Here is a 19,101-nt window from a genome sequence, read left to right on the forward strand (position 1 = left end):
GTAATGATCAGCATCAGATTAAAATAACTTCTTAATTTTTTATAAAAATTAGGCATGACTTTCTTTTTTTAAAATTTATTTAGTAAATATAAATTTCCAAAGTACAGTTTATGGGTTATAATGGCTTCCCCCCCCCCATAATTTCCCTCCCACTCGCACCCCTCCCATCTCCCGCTCCCTCTCCCATTCCATTCACATCAAGATTCATTTTCAATTATCTTTATATACAGAATATCGATTTAGTATATACTAAGTAAAGATTTCATCAGTTTGCACCCACACAGAAACACAAAGTGTAAAATACTGTTTCAGTACTAGTTATAGCATTACTTCACATTGGACCATAATTTAAGGACAGATCCTACATGAGAAGTAAGTACACAGTGACTCCTGTTGTTGACTTAATAATTTGACACTCTTGTTTATGGCATCAGTAATCTCCCTAGGCTCTAGTCATGAGTTGCCAAGGCTATGGAAGCCTTTTGAGTTCGCCAACTTCGGTCTTATTCCGACGGGGTCATAGTCAAAGTGGAAGTTCTCTCCTCCCTTCAGAGAAAGGTACCTTCTTCTTTGATGGCCCTGTTCTTTCCACTGGGATCTCACTCGCAGAGATCTTTCATTTAAGTCTTCTTTTTTTTTTTTTTTTCCCCAGAGTGTCTTGGCTTTCCATATGCATGACTTTCTAAGCAATTTATATTATACTCTAAATGTTTTTTTTACTGTAAGTACAAAGTACAGCCTTTCTATCTTTTATTATATTTCAAAGTCTGCTAGTGTAAGTATTAGGAAAAGTTGATGTCAAACTCCAAATATTAGAAGTACAAAGCTTATCCTAAGTAGTTACTGGAAGAGACTGAATTCTTGGAATTTTCTTTTATCTATATATTCATTACTTTAAAAAAAATAAGGAATCTATTATATTTGAATTGATTTAGCCAAGTATTCCAAGTCAGAAAACTTGTACTTTTCTTTAGCTGTATTTATGTGCTATGTTTTCTTAGTGTAATTTTAGGGATGACAATAACTTAAGTAGTTGTTTTTCTGTAAACATTCAGGATTCTCTTGTTGCTGTGAAGTTTTTCATTATATTTATCATTATCTACAATTTAGAAATAAAACTGAGAATTTACATTATTCCTAAACTCTTGCCACAGTTTGTTATTGTAACTTGAACATAAAGTTTGAACTTATAGTAAGCTATATAAATGATTAGGGAAAAAAGAGAATGCTATACACTTTGAAGAAACCACACACACACACACACACACACACCACTAGCTGTGATACTCAAAAAAAAAAAAAATAGAGACTATATCATCAATCAAAAGAGTATGTATTTTAAAAAAGGATATTATCACATCTTTGTGTGAGTATCAGGCATCATGAAATTGCCAATTCCATTCTCAGTTATGCCTGTATATATCAGTAACTCAGTAATATTTCTGAAACTGATTTATATCGTGGACTATAACTTTTCAAGGTGTAGTTCATTTCTGAAAAGCTATGTGTGAAGTACCTGAGCTGCTTGATGAAACTCCCGAGTCTCATTTCAGACTTATTTTGTTTTTAGGGATGAAGTTAAAAAATCTTCCGTTTACAAAAAAAAAAACTAGGGTAGTTCATTTTGAAAACCTCCTACAGTAACTTACAATAATTAAAGTGTTAATCAGTTTGGACTCTATGGTGTCACTCAAAACACACTTAAATATGGCACTTTCATTTCTTTATAAAGTGTTGATAGGAAAAAGTCTGAACACTAAACAGTGAACAAGCAGTAAAACTTTTCTGTTATACACTGAAGAAAACAGAGGTTTAAGGTTCTAACAGGGTGGACTAGCCTACAACTAATATTGCTAGAACTGTTTAGCTGTTTTGAAAAACCAGAAGTAGCATTTCTAACTCACAGCTTTCCAAAATGAAGCAATATAGACATTACATTAACCTAAATGTAAAAATGAAAAAATAAAACTACAAAGATTTCAACATAAATGGAAAAATATTGATTTTAGCTGAGAAAATCCTTTTAAGCTCTCAAATGATGAAAACCAATAAGAAAAGAATACATCAAAATATCTCATATGATAAGAGAGTACGATCCCCAACTTAGTATGATTTGACTTAGGATTTTTCAGTTTTACCATGATGCAAAAATCAATACATATTCAGAAAAAAACATACCTCTAACTTCAAATTTTGATCATTTCCTGGGCTCCTAGCAACCATAGCAACCAGTCAACCATGCACTCACAAAGGTAAACATTTGATACCTCACATTGAAACGTGGTGAAGGGATGTGGCTACACGTGGTAGTGATGGTAGGTTAAGTGTATTAAATGTGCTTCTGACTTACAGTATTCTCAACTTTTGAAGGATTTATTGGACTGTAACACAATTATAAGTGGAAAAGCCCCTGTATAAGCAAAATTATAACATGCAACAGACTAAAAAAGTATTTGTAACCATTTAGTAAGCAAAATAGGAAAGGTTTCTGAAGGAGAGAAACCTTAGTTTCCTAAAATTAGAACAATTGACAATGCTTATCACAAAATAGTAAGATGAGAAAATGCAGAAAGACCACAACAAAATCAAAAAAAGGAAAGTTCATATGGGCATATATCTCATGTAAGAAAATCAAACCCAAACTTACAGAGTACCTGAAAAGTAAATATAATGAAAATAGCATATATGTAAACCTCTGAGCTGCATGTAATACAATGCCCAACTAATATGTTCTAGACTAAATAATTTAAAATGAAACAAATGGATGACCATCCTTTCATAATAAATGTGCTTACCAAATTTGTATAAAGGTAATATATTCTATATAATAAAGGGAAATATGACAAAAATCGCCGACATCTTGGTGAAAAACAAAACTGTTACTCTGCAAACAGAAAAAAGAAAAGAATGCTGACTCTATAAATTTATTTTAAACATAGTACTGGAAATTTCACCCTGAGCAATGAAGGCAAGAAAAGGAAATAAAAAGTCATTTAAATTGGAAAGGAAGAAATGAAAGTGTCTGTTTGTAGATGACACGATCTTATGTATAAGAAATGTTAAAGACTACACATATATTTTAACACAAAACATGTTATAAATAAAAATTAATGCAGCACACTGAACAGATGCAACATCAACACACAAAATTCAGCTTTATTTTTATGCAGTAACAATGAACTCTGAAAAGAAAATAATCCCATTCACAATAGCATCAAAAATAATAGACATAGAATACTTAGAAATGAAAAAATAATAATCATGGAGGTGAAAGACTGGTACAATGAAAAATTATAATAATGAGAAATTAAAGCAGATGCAAGTAAATGCAAAAGTATCTTGTGTTCATGGATTAAAAGAATTGATACTATTAAAATGCTATGTACCCAAAGCAATGTACAGATTCAATGACATCCCTATCAAAATTACAATGTGATTTTGCACAGATATAGAAATTAAAATAGAAAATAAAAGATCCCAGATAGCCAAAGAAATTGAAAAGGATCAAAACTGAAGACATCACTTTTTCTGACTTCAAAATTAAAACAGCAGGATATTGGCATGAGAAACACGCACAGACCAATGGGGGAAAAAAATCCAGAAAATACTCCATGCATATGAGGGCAACTGATGTTTCAGAAGAATGCCAAGAATTCACAATGGAGAATAAATAATCTCTTCAATAAATGAAGAGAAAATCATATATCCACTTCCAAAAAAAAAAAAAGAGGACCTTTATCTTACATCATCCACAAAAGTCAAAATGGATTACATCTGAAGCTTACAACTCAGAAATCACAGAGGAAAATCTTTTTGACATGGTCTTAGCAATGATTTCTTGGATTTGACACAAAAACACAGGCAACAAAACTAAAAATAGACAAGTAGCCCTACATTCAACTAAAAGGCTTCTGCATAGCACAGGGAACTGAGTGAAAGGGCAACCTACTGATCTGGAGAAAATATTTGCCAGCCATCTGATAAAGGGTTAATATCCAAAATGTACAAAGGGCTCACACACTCAATTTAGGGGCCATAAACAAAACACAAAATCCACAAATCTCTTACTAGCAAAGGTACAAAGGATTCAAATGGACATTTTTCCTAAGAAGACATCCAAATGGGTCTTCAATATTCCTAATGATCAGTGAATTGCAAATCAAAACCACACATATTAGGGTGGCTATGATCAAAAAGACACGAGATAGGAGGGACAGGGTGTGCAGAAAAGGGTATCTTTGTGTAATGTTGGTGGGAATGTAAATCAATACAATCACTTAGGAAAAAAAACATTAAGGGTCCTCAAAAAAAAAAAAAAAATGCATATGGAACGATCAGATGGCCCAGCACATGAGTCCTTTGTTCAGAGAGGTTGGGTGCTCCATTTCACCACGTCTGTCTCGGACAAGGGTTCCACGTGCTAACCTCCCCGGGGGCAGTCAGGTCATTTATCCCCAGGCCAGCGCCTTCCAGGATGGGAGTGCCCACCCATGCTACCACCTCTGCCCTTCCGAGCTTGGAAGGAGCTGGCTCAGTAGCTACAGCAGTGTAAGGGCCCATGAACTTGAGAGTGAGTGGGCGGTAAGTGCCCGCCAACGCCCGCAATTTTGGCATCCAGAGACCTTTGGGAAAGGCGGTCCCCAGGGCGAGGTGGGGGCAGCACGCGACTGCGCCAGAGACCCGCAAGCACCTCTCCAAGGTGCTGGTCATCGGCAAACTCGACGTGGGCAAGACCAGCATCATCAAGCGCTCCCAGCTCTTCTTCCAGCACTAACCGGGCCACCATCCTGGGGTAACATCGCCCGCGAAGTCCTCAACTGGGACAATAGGACGCTGGTGCGCCTGCAGCTGTAGGGCGTCGCAGGTAAGCGCCGCCGCCTCTGAGCCACCTGACCCCAGCCCGGGGAACCTGGGCTCCTCTCGGCCTCTGTCTGCCTTTTTCTCCTCCTTTCAACTTGCCAGGAAAAGTTTAGGATGAGAAAAAGGCCCAGATGGGGAGGTGCAATGGGACTTGGTTGCTTGGACTCTAGTGAGGTCGGAGCATTGGAATGGGCAGAAGCAGTTGAGGAGGGGCTTTTTTTTTTTTTTTGAAGATTTTTTTTTTAATTTGAAAAGCAGAGTTGCACAGAGAGGAAGAGACAGAGATCTTCCATCCGCTGCTCCAAATGGCCCCAACAAGCATGGCTGGGCTAGGCTCATGTCAGGAGCCAGGAGCTTCTTCCAGGTCTCCTACATGGGTACAGGGGACCAAGAATTTGGGCATCCTCTGATGCTTTCCCATGGGCATTAGCAGGGAGCTGGATCGGAAGTGAAGCAGCCACTGGCTGCTGGCTCCTGTATGGGATGCAGGCGGTGCAGGCCGGGGCTTTCCACTGTGACACAGTGCCAGCCCCAGTTGAGGACTCTCAAAGCAGGAGGAGGTGAACACACAAAGAAATAGCCCTGGTTAGGTGGCTGTCAGATTCTGGGAGAAGGCCTCTTATTTTTCAGAGATGAAAGGAGCCCCCCTGCTCCCCACCTTCCAGTGCTCCCCCTCATGCAACAGTGGATGAGGAAGCCATAGGGTCTGTTCCACAAGGGCCAACTCTGAACAGTGGCGAGTGTGTAATAAACCTGGAAGGCTATGAGTAAGAACGGCTTGGAAAGTCCCCGCCTTTGCAAGGGAGGCTCCATCCCAGTTTTCTTGTCCTCTTGGGAAGACTAGGTCTCCCAGTAAAGATTTGAGAAAGTTTTTCTGAATCCTGATGCTCCTTCCCCCCTCCCCAAAACAATACCCACCCTTACACCCTTGGTGGTTTGCCTGTGTCCCCCAAATATATTATGTCCTTGGTATTCACTGTCAGTTGTCATGTTGGAACATAAATATCATTCTCTTCCAGGGGGCAGTGTTCCCCTGGGTATAATGTAGGAACACTTACACTCTGGGAGTGAGGTGTAAGGTGTGGGCATTTAAAGAGAGGTGACATTTTGGAAAATTTAAGTTTGGAAATGATACCAAAAGTTATCCTACTCAATCATTGAAAGTGTTAAGAAGTCCATTGGGGACAGAGCTTTAGAATAGAGTTTATTTGGAGTTGGAGGACTCCTGCCAGTCCCACATCCTACATAACTCACATCCTGAACCATAGAAGCTATGGTTGTTCACTGGCAGCAAGATGTGGGAAAAACATGACTACTGTATTCCCTATTTGTAGCCCTTTATGTGTGAGTTTGTATGTATTGAAGAATTATAAATTCTATGCTCACTTACTTAAGAGCAGAATTTTTCTTAATTTCAGGTACAAAGATAAGTCTGTGCACATCAATCCTTCAGAAAAGGGGTAATCAGCCTTGGGTTTGGCTTTCAGGTGTGTGTGTGTATGTGTGTGTGTGGTGGTGGTGGGGTATCCAAAACAGATAGTACATTTGAAAAGGTGTATTTGGTATATTGGAAGCTAGAGGCTTCTTTGGAAGCACTTCCTGGAGGTGCACAGAGCAATAATTAACATGAGTAATGCTTCAGGCTTTAGGACAAAATCAAGTTTCGCAAAGGTTGCTTTCTCATGTGACTCATCTCCAGAACTCTTCAGTATAGCTGTGGATTTCCACAAGGGTGATGTAAAAATCATGCCTGGAAGGCAGGTTGAGTTTGCCTCATTCTGTAAGTAAAATAATAGAGCACTTAGCTATTAAATCATGATCCGGGGGCTGGCGCTGTGGTGCAGTAGGTTAATCCTCCACCTGCGGCACCTGCATCCCATATGGGCACCAGTTCTAGTCCTGGTTGCTCCTCTTCCAATCCAGCTCTCTGCTGTGGCCTAGGAAAGCAGTGGAGGATGGCCCAAGTGCTTGGGCCCCTGCACCTGCATGGGAGACCAGGAGGAAGCTCCTGGCTCCTGGCTTCGGATTGGCACAGCTTCAGCCATTGCAGCTATTTGGGGAGTGAACCAACTGAAGGAAGACCTTTCTCTGTCTCTTCCTCTCACTGTCTGTAATTCTACCTCTCAAATAAATAAATAAAATCTTTTAAAAAAAATCATGATCAGATCCCACTGCAGGTAATGAGTATGCATAACTAAATTTTGTTGCACCATTGTGTTTTGAAGCTTCAAAGCAAAATGCTTTAACATGGAGAGGTGACAAAAGCAGTAGTAACAGTTTTCTTCCTGACATCGCCCTTCCCTTTAATCCTTCTGAAATATATTCAGCCAGGAAGGAGACACATTCAGTGTTCAGCAGACTGTGGCAGACACCTGCCTACTTGGGATAGCCTTGTACATTTGCCTAAATCCACAGCTTGAGATTTGCCAAGAATAAGAGCAGCAGTTTGAGATCTCAGAAAAAGGATTTCTGAGTGTTAGAAACTGTTGTTTCAAAGTTACTGTCATGTCATTCAGCAAGTACATGATAGCAATTAATAGAATTTAAGGTTAAATTTATAAAGTAACTAGAAATTTTCAGGTTCACTTTATATGTAATGATCAGAGTTGAAGTCTTAAATAAAAGGAAATTGAGAGACAAAAATAACTTAGTTTTAAACTAAGATTTGGGGGACTGTGTTATTAACTATGTTTGATTTGAATAACTGAGCTACCAGTGAATGCCATCTCATACCAGTTGAATTAAGTAGAAATGATGTAATGCAGACAAGCTGAAGGCCACTCCAAAAATTTCCCTATGACCACACACATTTGTGTTATGTGATAACAAAATTGAATCATATTGAATTCTCACAGAATATTCTGAAAGATAATTGAAAATGAATCTTGATGTGAATGGAATGGGAAAGGGAGTGGGAGATGGGAGGGGTGCAAGTGGGAGGGAAATTATGGGGGGAAGCCGTTGTAATCTATAAACTGTACTTTGGAAATTTATATTTACTAAATAAAAAATAATAAAAAATTAAAAAATTTCAAAAATTTAAAAAAATTGGTAGCTAAAAAAAAAAAAAAAAAAGAAAGAAACATTCCTTGATTACAGAACAGTAGGTAAAGCACCCCCTAGAAATGACTAACTCATGTGTGATGTTATCACTAGTTGCTTGGTCTGGTGGTAGCTTTAGATCTGCGAAAAGTGGGAAACAAATTGTCAACAATGTCTATTCTTGAAGGCTTTTCCATGTGTGATAGGCAAGGATTTGTGAATGTTTACTGTAAATATAGCCAAGTAGATTTAGCTAAATTCTTCAAATGAATAATCACAGTGTCCCATTATGACCAAATCTTAACAAATCTTTTCTGAAGTCATTGAATGAATCTGGCTTTAAAGTTCAGCTGCAGATTAATTCTATTTTGGAGGTAAAGCAGTTGCTGTGTATCATTCATACTTCCTTTGACACTGGTACTCAATACATAACTGATAGATACTAAAATATTTGTCTTCAGTAAGATTTTAAGGAAAATCTAATTAAAGCACACTCATTAATGTTGCAAGAGATGTCTCTGATCTTCCTAAAATGTTTAGTACAAATAAGGTAGTATTTGTTTACCATTTATAGTAGGCTTATGGCTTATTAGCAACTGTTGAATTTTCTAGACAGGTTGAATAACTGCTGAATGTTAAAACTAATTTGTCAATTTAGATATAAATTGTATTGGCTGCAGTGATTCACATTCTACATTCTACAGTTGAAATTTTATTTTATTTTATTTTTTCTTTTTTTTCATTTATTAAACTTTTATTTAATGAATATCAATTTCCAAAGTACAGCTTATGGGTTACAATAGCTTCCCCCCTCCCATAACTTCCCTCCCACCCGCATCCCTCCCCTTTCCTGCTCCCTCTCCCCTTCCATTCACATCAAGATTCTTTTTCAATTCTCTTTATATACAGAAGATTAGTTTAGTATATATTAGGTAAAGATTTCAACAGTTTGCCCCCATATAGCAACACAAAGTGAATAAAATACTGTTTGAGTACTAGTTATAGCATTAAACAACAGTGCACAACACATTAAAGACAGAGATCCTACATAATATTTTTTTAAAAATTAATTAATTTTCTATGCCATTTCCAATTTAACACCAGTTTTTTTTTTCATTTCCAATTATCTTTATATACAGAAGATCGATTCAGTATATAATTAGTAAAGATCTCATCAGTTTGTACCCACGCAGAAACACAAGGTGTAAAAATACTATTTCAGTACTAGTTATAGCATCACTGCACATTAGACAACACATTAAGGACAGATCCCACATGGGATGTAAGTACACAGTGACTCCTGTTGCTGACTTAACAATTTGACACTCCTGTTCATGGCGTCAGTAATCTCCCTAGGCTCTAGTCATGAGTTGCCAGGGCTATGGAAGCCTTTAGGGTTTGCCGACTTTGATCTTATTCCGATAGGGTCATAGTCAAAGTGGAAGTTCTCTCCTCCCTTCAGAGAAAGGTACCTCCTTCTTTGATGGCCCCGTTCTTTCCACTGGGATCTCACTCACAGAGATCTTTCATTTAGGTCTTCTTCTTTTTTTCTTTTCCATGGTATCTTGGCTTTCCATGCCTACAATACTCTCATGGGCTCTTCAGCCAGATCTGAATGCCTTCAGGGCTGATTCTGAGGCCAGAGTGTTGTTTAGGATGTCTGCCATTTTATGAGTCTGCTGTGTATCCTGCTTCCCATGTTGGATCCTTCTCTCCTTTTTTGATTCTATCAGTTAGTATTAGCAGACACTTGTCTTGTTTATGTGTGATCCCTCTTAAATATAAGAATGGAAAAAGAGAGGGAGGAGATGTACAATTTGGGACATGCTCAATCGGACTTGCCCCAAATGGTGGAGTTAGAAATGTGCCAGGGCATTCCAATACAATCCCATCAAGGTGGCATGTACAAATGCCATCTCACTAGTCCAAGTGATCAATTTCAGTTCACAATTGATGGCTCTGATAGGTCTAAGAGTCAAAGGGATCACACAAACGAGAAATTTTATTTTTTTTTTATAAAATTTTTATGAGTAGCACTCCTTCAGGCCAAAGTACAAAGTACAAAGTACACTTGGTTCTGAAGTTCCTGTAAATATAAAATGCATACTTGGAAGGCATTATAAACTATATAAGCTATGTGCAAATTTATTCTCTCCATCTTCAATCCTTCCCTCCGTGGAATATGGAAATTTACTTCTTCATTCCATCTTGTATTTTACCAGATATTATACCAAGTATCTCCTTTTGTCATGTCACCTAACTCTCCTATAACCTTTCATAGGAAAGTGTCAGGAATATTACCTCTGATGCTTTCCTGACCTTATCAGTTGAGATTATATCTTCTAAATATGATGAAGCTATAGTTTAGGTGTGTGGTCTCTGTCTTAAGGAAAAGTGCAGTAAGTTTTCTTGTACGTATTGGTAGCCAATAACACACTGATTTAAAAAAAGTATTTTACAGTCTATGTTACATATGTGTGATCTGGTGTTTGTGCATTCTTGCACCCCTCAACCTTATTTAAGCTAGATTGCTCTGATGAATTTCCAGTAAATGCAATTTTCCCATTTTACATCTTTAATCTTTCTCAGTTCCAGAGTGTGAGACAACTTTGTGTGCAACAGTCTGGGCTATGCAGCCAAAATTTCCCAGACAGACAACTGGTTGTCATAACAGCATCTTTTTGTTAACTGCATGCAGAAATCCTTCTGATATTGACTATGTTATCTTTTTTTTAAATTTATTTGACAGGTAGAGTTATAAACAGTGAGAGAAAGAGACAGAAAGAAAGGTCTTCCTTCCATTGATTCACTCCCCAAATGGCCGTTACGGCCAGCGCTGCGCCAGTCGGAAGCCAGGAGCCAGGTGCTTTTTCCTGGTCCCCCATGCAGGTGCAAGGGCCCAAGCACTTGGCCCATCCTCCACTGCCCTCCCGGGCCACAGCAGAGAGCTGGACTAGAAGAGGGGCAGCTGGGATTAGAACCTGGCGCCCATATGGGATGCCAGCGCCGCAGGCAGAGGATTAACTAAGTGAGCCATGGTGCTGGCCTATGTTATCATTCTTATCTGCCTCAATTAACCCATGTAATCTGAAAGTTGCTATGTATAGTGTTAGAGACAGTCAGGTACTGAGTGCAGTTCTAAAAATTGTCTTTGCTCCATGCTATTTGTCTCACCATTCTACCTTATAAATTCAATTACAGGCTTTTAGAGGCTCCATAATATGTATGAAGAATGGAGTCGTAACTTTACCAAAAAAACACTTATCAAGAACCCATCATCATGGCAATGATGGAGATAGGGTTCATGACCTGGAGTATGAAGACAGTAAGATTTTAATAATAATGCAGATTTTCACTTCACTGGCTCAAAAGAACAGATCTTTCTTTCTAATTTAAGTATCCAATTATTCCTAAGCTATAGTATGTAACATATTTTATACTATCTCTTTCCATTGTCCATCCTGTTTTTATTCTTCTTATAATTGTGAAGCACAGTGATCCCAAGGTGGACTATTTTGATTGGCTCTGCCATTTCTTTTGCATTTTGAAAAACTGTTTCTCAGCTGCAGATATTTTGCAGTTAACAAGCTGTTTTATTGGTATACGGTTGCAGAGCAAAGCACTCCCTAGAAACACAATTACAGCTCTCAGCCTGGTGTACTCTTAAGACCTCACTGATCAGTCCTATAATCCATTCATTATTCCAGAGATGCCATGCTATTTTCAAATATATTTTAGGAGGAATTTTAGCCATCATTTATATGTCATCCTTCCCTTCAAATAGCGTTGGCTTTTAAGAATTTATTTATTTTTATTTATTTGAAACAGCAGCATGAGAGAGAGAGGGAGAGGGAGATCCTGCTGGTTCACTACCTAAATGTGAGTGACAGTTCAGGCTGGGCCAGGCCAAATAGGGAGCCAGGAGCCAGGAACTCCATCAGGGTCTCCCATGTGGGTGGCATGAACCCAAGTACATGGACTGTCATCTATTGTCTCTCAAGGTGCACATAGCATGAAGCTGAATCATTGAAATTGCAGGTCTGATTCTATCCCAAACACTGATGTGGGATGCGGGTTTCCCAAACAGTGGTTTAACGTGCTGTGCCACAAGACCTATCCCTATTCTTGGCTTTTGATAAGGAATTTTTGGTGGTGAACTTTGGATTTTTTAAATGTATGTAAGATTTTATTTTTATTTAGGGCTTATAAATTCAACACATTTGGAGACAACATCCATTGAAAAGACAGTCTGTTTCTCATAGTTTCCTAGGGAAGGGGACACACACCAGACTACTCAGCACCACTTATAGAAGTACCAGGGACAGTTCCTGGATAGAACAAGGGAAATTCATGGGCTAGAACTTTTATTGTGATTTTTGCAGAAAGGAATACATGAGATATGGTAGACAAATTTACCAAGTTTTGGAGTGGAGTCTTGAAAAATTCAGGTTGCCTCTATGCGACAGAAGTAGTCTCAAACTGTCTAGTGTGTTTGGCCCTTGGGTAATTTGGAGAGCAGAATTATCTAATATGGTATGGGCAGTTTCTCACTATGCCTGCAAGGAGAACATGATGAAGGGGCAGGCATTCAGCACAGCATTTGAGGCTCTGCTTGAGATGCCTGCATCTCATATTGGAGTGTCTGGTTAGAGTTCCTAGTTCTGCTTCTGAATCTGACTTCCTGCTAATGCCTCCCTGGGAGGCAGCAGTGATGGCTCAAGTACTTGGATCCCAGTCACTCATGTAGGAGACCTGGATTGAGTTCCTGGCTTTCTGCTTCAATCTGGCCCAGTCCTGATTGTTGTGGCCATTTGGTTACTGAACTAGCGGGTGGAAGATCTTTCCTTCTGTCTCTCTCTCTCTCTCTCTCTCTCTCTGCCTATCAGATACATATCTTTTTAAAAATAAACATCCTGGGGGCTGGTGCTGTGGTGTAGTGGGCCAGGCCTCTGGCTGTGGCTCTGGTATCTCCTATGGGAGCCAGATCAAACCCCAGCTGCTCTTTTCTGATCCAGCTGTCTGCTTATGACCTGGGAAAACAGTGGATGATGGCCCAAGTGCTTGGGCCCCTGTACCCATGTGGGAGACCCAGTGGAAGCTCCTGGCTCCTGGCTTTGGATCAACTCAGCTCCAGAGGTTGTGGCCATCTGGGGAGTGAATGAGCAGATGGAAGACCTTTGCTTCTGTCTTTCCCTTTCTCTCTCTATAGCTCTACTTCTCAAATAAGTAAATAAAAATATTAAAAAAAAAAACTATTATGACTTTGGACACAAATAAGATATTTTTTATTCTATTTTCTACTTTAAATTGATTAAAGTCAGCTGTTCCTTTAAGGAAGAGTTTAGATATTGTCTTAATTACCATAAAAGCCCAGGTATCTCAAGTCAGCAAAAGGAGAAAGATCTAGAGCTTGAATTGGCATGAATCGGTGAATAGATAATTTTGATATCATTGTGGCCATGTGAATGCAGCTTGCTTATTTTAGGTATTTTTCTATTTTCTCTTTATTCTTTTTGTTCCTCTTTCACTTGACAAACAGATTTCTTTACTCTCAGTCTCAGTCTCAAAAGGTGGTGATATGAGCAACAACCATGCTCTAAACATCAACTTTGCACATCTTTTCCTATCAATACATTGCCAGATACAAGCATAGAACCCTAGAGATGGAAACTTTTAGTCACTGACTCTCTCATAATAATAGTTAACATTTCTTACAAGATGTTCTCTAGTCACCATCATTCACTTAACTTTGATTCTTATTTATATTTAACAACAATCTGGAGAAGAAAAATTAGTCACAGTTTACATGTGAGTAAATAGATCCAGAAAGGCTGAGGGCTTGCCTAAGCTCTGTAGGAATAAATCTTTTAGAGTTGGAAACTGGAACCAGATGTGTCTAACACCAAAGGAATAACTGCTTCTATTCTTGCATCTCCACCTCATTTTGCCTATGACAAATGGGAAATCCAGACAAGTGATTTGAATGGTGTCAAGTGACATGACTCCTTTTGCCGTCTTAGTAATATGGTGCTACATAGTGAAATTCAGTGCACAACAAATTCCCCTCCTCAGATGGTGCTAAATACAGTCACTTGGTTTTTGGAAAATTGTGCAAACTAATGAGTGGGGGAAGATGATGCCAGCATTACAGTCTGATTGTGGTTAAATTGCTCTATTGGTTAGTGATATGGTAGTTCTTTAGTTTAAGAAATTGTTGTACTTGTACTCCTAACAATACTTTTAATTTCAACCTGTTAAACTGTTGTGAAAGCATAATTCTGAAGGCGATGACTCAGAGCACTGTTGGGAAACCGGCATCCAGAAGCTGTACATGCAGTCGCTGAATCCATTGTTAGTGAGCATGGCCTTTCAGCATGCTGTCTGCACCCATCCGACAGGCATTGCTGCATCCCACCTGGAAGTCACAGCATATGAATAAAGGAATAAAGACAATTTATGAACATGATATAGTTTCACAATGAATGTGCATGTGAATAGTATTTCTTTATAATGTATCTGAAGGGGAAAAAAAAGAGTATGAAGACTTACTTACATATTACAAGCACTGTTTAAAACCAAAACATGTGTGTTGGCCTTTTGCTTGGTGCTATAATATGCACTGCATACCTCTCATTACGCCTAACACATCATAGCATCAGTTTACTTATTTTCTCAAATAGAATGTTGGTTCCTTAGGAGGAGACATCAGATTGGCTATTATTTCCACCAGGATCTAACACAATATCTTGTATGCTACATAGAAGGAATATAGCACAATTTTTGTAGAGACAAGATCTAAAGTTCTGAAAGGAAACATGAACTAAAAAGAAATAGGTAGTTGTATCAGTCAGGATCAGCTAACTTATGTATGTTATTTTTATGCAAAAAAATGAAAACCTTTGTGGTTTGAAATAATTATTTCTCCCTTTGGCACATATTTAAAGCAGAGTGTGGGAGTTGGGGTAGGGACAGTAGATGTGAGAGTGGCTTCTCACCATAGTCTGAAGACCTCGACTAGCAGAGACATCCCATGATACAATCATCTTGAAGTCAGGGATCACCCTTGCTGCAGCAGGGCTAGGGCACCAGTAACTAAGTGGTTCTACTTGAAAGCAATGTTTCTGCTCATGTTTCATTGTCCAAGACTGTGTCAGGGCTACTCCTAATGATGAAGGGGCAGAAAAGTGTGACTCTCCATGCATTTAGAGCTGAAGAAGAGCAGGATGGTCACAGTGATGTCCAGTACTCTCTTCCCCTTGAGTCTTTGCTTTGGACACCAGTGAGGGAAAGCTAAAATTGCAGAGGGAGAAACCAAAACAAATATGAGGGGGCTTCCAGAAATTTATGGAAAAAATGGAATTAACAGATGATTATTTTGGTGTAAAAGTTTTATAAATCCATAGATTTTCCATAATTTGCATTTTTCATGTACATTTTGAACAATCCTCATATCTGAGACATACGCTTACTAACAATGGTTCTTTAAAAACTGTAACTGTAAGAACCTAGCATCTCTGTGCTTGTAAACCATTGAAATGACATTGTTAGATATAGCTTAGATATAGATTTTGGAGAGCAATCCTTAATTTCATCATAAAACAATTACTGTAGATTAGTTCATTTTACATGTTCCTACTTCCTAATTAAATTCATCCATATGGTATGCTGGTTCTACAGGTGGTGGTTTAACCTGCCGCATCACAGTGCCATCCCCAGAAATTTTTGTTTTTTAATTGCTTTTACCAGTTTAGGATTGTCTCTCAAGTACTAATGGATTCATTAGGAATTTCATGAGAGATTAATAGAAACCACTAAAATAGGAAATATAATTTACTAGACTTTTAGAAAATAAACTATTTCTCCAAATGCGTGATTGTGTCTTTGTGATGTTAGAAATCAATGAAACATTAAAGTTATGCCACGGGGATCTAAAATACCAGTTAGGAGGGATTTAGGTGACCCCTAAAGACCCACAGGCAAGTGGGCATGATAAATTAAAGAAAATATCTTACCTGGACCTGCTTGACTGTTAGTTGCTTGCTGTTTTGTTTCATAGCTGTACTTTTAATAATTTTGCACTTCTCTGCAAACCATTTTTACCACTATATGGTACAGCACATACCTAGCTAATATTTTGTGGTTTGTCCTTTTCAACTGATGCCACTTTAAAAAGCAGACTTATGTTTTCATCATGCAGTAGAATTATCTAGCACATAATAATGGTACTAGCTGACAGTTGTGCAGTGGTTATACAGCATTTCACACTTCAAAAGAAAACAATTTTTGAGGGACAAGAGAGAAGTGGGCCCTCATCCATTGATTTATTCCCCATATGCCCAAAACAACCAAGACTGGCCTGAGCTGAACTTGAGACCCCAGAACTCCATCCAAGTCTCCATCATGGTAACACACTTTTCTTGAACTTGATGTATAAAATACATGCCGAGACCTATACCCTCAGGAATTTTTACATAGAACTTCCAGTTCAAGGTATAGGATATTTCTAGACTTTTAGAACGGGAATCAGCAACTTTTTCATTAAAGCATCTCATAGCAAATATTTTAGGTTTTTGTAAGCAATTTAGTTTCTCTTGTAACTACTCAACTCTGCCATTGTAGTACAGAAACCAACATAGACAATATATAAACAAATGATGGTAACTGAATTTCAGTAAACATTTATTCTGAAATTTGCCATGGGCTATAGTCAGCAAAAACTCTTCCTTAACTGTGGCACAGCAGGTTAACGTCCTGGCCTGCAGTGCTGGCATCCCATATGGGCGCCGGTTCAAGTACTGGCTGCTCCACTTCCCGTTAAGTTCTCTGCTATGGCCTGGGAAAGCTGTAGAAGATGGCCCAGGTCCTTGGGCTCCTACACCCATGTGGGAGACCCGAAGGAAGCTCCTGGCTCCTGGCTTCGGATTGGCACATCTCCAGACGTTGCGGCCATCTGGGGAGTAAACCAGCGGATGAAAAGACTTCTCTCCCTCTCTCTCTGCCTCTCCTCTCTCTGTGTAACTCTGACTTTCAAAATAAATAAATAAATAAATAAATCTTAAAAAAAGAAGTCTCCAAGGTAGGCATTTTTAATTTAAACTTCTTCATAACACTGAGGTAGGCATTATTTTTATATCTTTATTTACATGTAATTGACATATAATTAAATGTGCAATTTGAAAATTATGAATATCACTGTGAACAATATTGTAATATTTCTATCATCCCCATCTGCTGGTTCACTTCCCCGATGGCCACATGTACAGGGCTGGGCCAGATTACAGCTAGAAGCCAGGAGCTTCATCTGGGTCTCCCACGTGGGTGGTAGGGGATCAAACACTTAGGCCAACTTCTACTTTCCAAGCCCATTAGCGGGTAGCTTGGTTGAAAGTGGAGCAGATGGTACATAAACAAGTGCACATATGGGATGCTGATGTCTCAGGTGGCAGCTTTACTTGCTCTGCCGCAACACTGGCACCAAAAGTCAATTTTATGACGTGAAGATTTTCAGGGAGATTTGAGTGCTAGCCCTTGACTCTGAAAAATTTAATTGACATTTATACAACATGAAGTTTTCCTCTAAAATTCCCTAACATTGCTATTACCAATTTTTGTATGCTTTACCAGAAATTGTATATGAGTAAGCACTTGAATATGATTTAGTGTGACTGTTAAAAAAGAAACAATTGGGACTTCCAGATGATTCACTAAAAAATAATGTCTTTTAAGGTTAAATCTCTACATGTTTTCTAGTTTGGTATTCTACTCCCATTTCTACATTAAAAAGATGGTCTAAAAGAATGCTTTCTTAGAGCTATGTATTATCTTGAAATCTTAATCCATTAGTTTTTCTTGATCAGTAATTTGATAGCATAAAGCAATGAGATATAGATGTCAAGGCAGCGGGGCTGAGGTTTTGGCACAGTTGTTAAGTTACCTCTTGTGACACCAACATATGGACTGCTGGTTTCAGTCCTGGCTGCTATGCTTCAGGTACTGCTAATGTGCCTGGAAGGGCAGTAGATGATGGCCAAGCAGACCCAAGTGGAGTTCCAGGATTCTGACTTTGGCCATTGAAATCATTTACAGATTGAAACAGAGGATGGAAAAATATCTTTCTGCCTGTTTCTCCCTCTCCCTCTTTTGATCTGTCTTTCAAATAAATAAATCATTATTAAAAAAAGGAAAGAAGTATAGGTGGCTAAAAGGTGGTTCAAATGATGGACTAAATAAGACTGTGTCGGAACTAGACGTTTGTAATCTTTCATGATATTTATTTCTAGGGCAGGAGCGGTTTGGCAACATGACCCGAGTGTACTACAAGGAAGCTGTGGGTGCATTTGTAGTCTTTGATATATCAAGAAGTTCCACATTTGAGGTGGTCTTAAAATGGAAAAGTGACCTGGACAGTAAAGTTCACCTTCCCAATAGCAGCCCTATCCCCGCTGTGCTCCTGGCTAACAAGTGTGACCAGAAAAGGGAGGGTGGCCAGAATCCTCCCCAGATGGACCAGTTCTGCAAAGAACATGGCTTCACTGGATGGTTTGAAACCTCTGCAAAGGTGAGGTCTGCTTCCCTTGTGAATCTGCTGTTGTGTTTACCTTGTAAATCTGAGCTGCAACCATAAAGACCTTGGATATGAGTGGATTTTGGAAGCCTACAAAAAGGAAGGTATAGCTTGGATACAGCATAGCTTCTTTCAGCCTGCAAAAATTGCTTTGCACATTTGCTAATGGGGAGGTGCACAGAAGTCGAGATTTGAATTAAAATAAAACTGAGTTATTATTTAGAGCAAAGAGCAAATGGCATGTTCTGGGAGTCTGTGTTAACTAAGGTATATCTGCTGGTAGAGTGGATGAGTATGAGCTGTGTTGTCAAGTATAGCACTTCAGATTTTTACAAAAGACTTGAAGAAATACTGGGAGATGTAGTTCAATTTCAAATCTCAGAGAGGTCTTGAAAAGGTCAGCAAGTGGATGTATTCAGATGACATTTGAAGAATTTTAAATTAATTGTGCACAAAAATTTTAATAAGAAGGAATATGTTAATTTTAATAAGAAGGAATATGTTTCTATGTGGGTGCAAACTGTTGAAATCTTTATACTAAATTGATCTTCTGTATATAAAGAGAATTGAAAATGAATCTTGATGCAAATGGAAGGGGAGAAGGAGCGGGAGAGGGGAGGGTTGCGGGTGGGAGG

The 19,101-nt window shown here is 38.6% G+C and overlaps 1 pseudogene; it reads left to right on the forward strand.

The window, feature by feature from the left end:
* The first annotated feature begins 4,338 nt into the window (after window positions 1-4,338).
* On the forward strand, window positions 4,339-18,739 carry LOC133756684 (ras-related protein Rab-32-like; annotated as a pseudogene).
* The last annotated feature ends 362 nt before the right edge of the window (window positions 18,740-19,101 follow it).

Source organism: Lepus europaeus, chromosome 3 (genome assembly GCF_033115175.1).
Source record: "Lepus europaeus isolate LE1 chromosome 3, mLepTim1.pri, whole genome shotgun sequence".
Classification (NCBI taxonomy): Eukaryota; Metazoa; Chordata; class Mammalia; order Lagomorpha; family Leporidae; genus Lepus; species Lepus europaeus.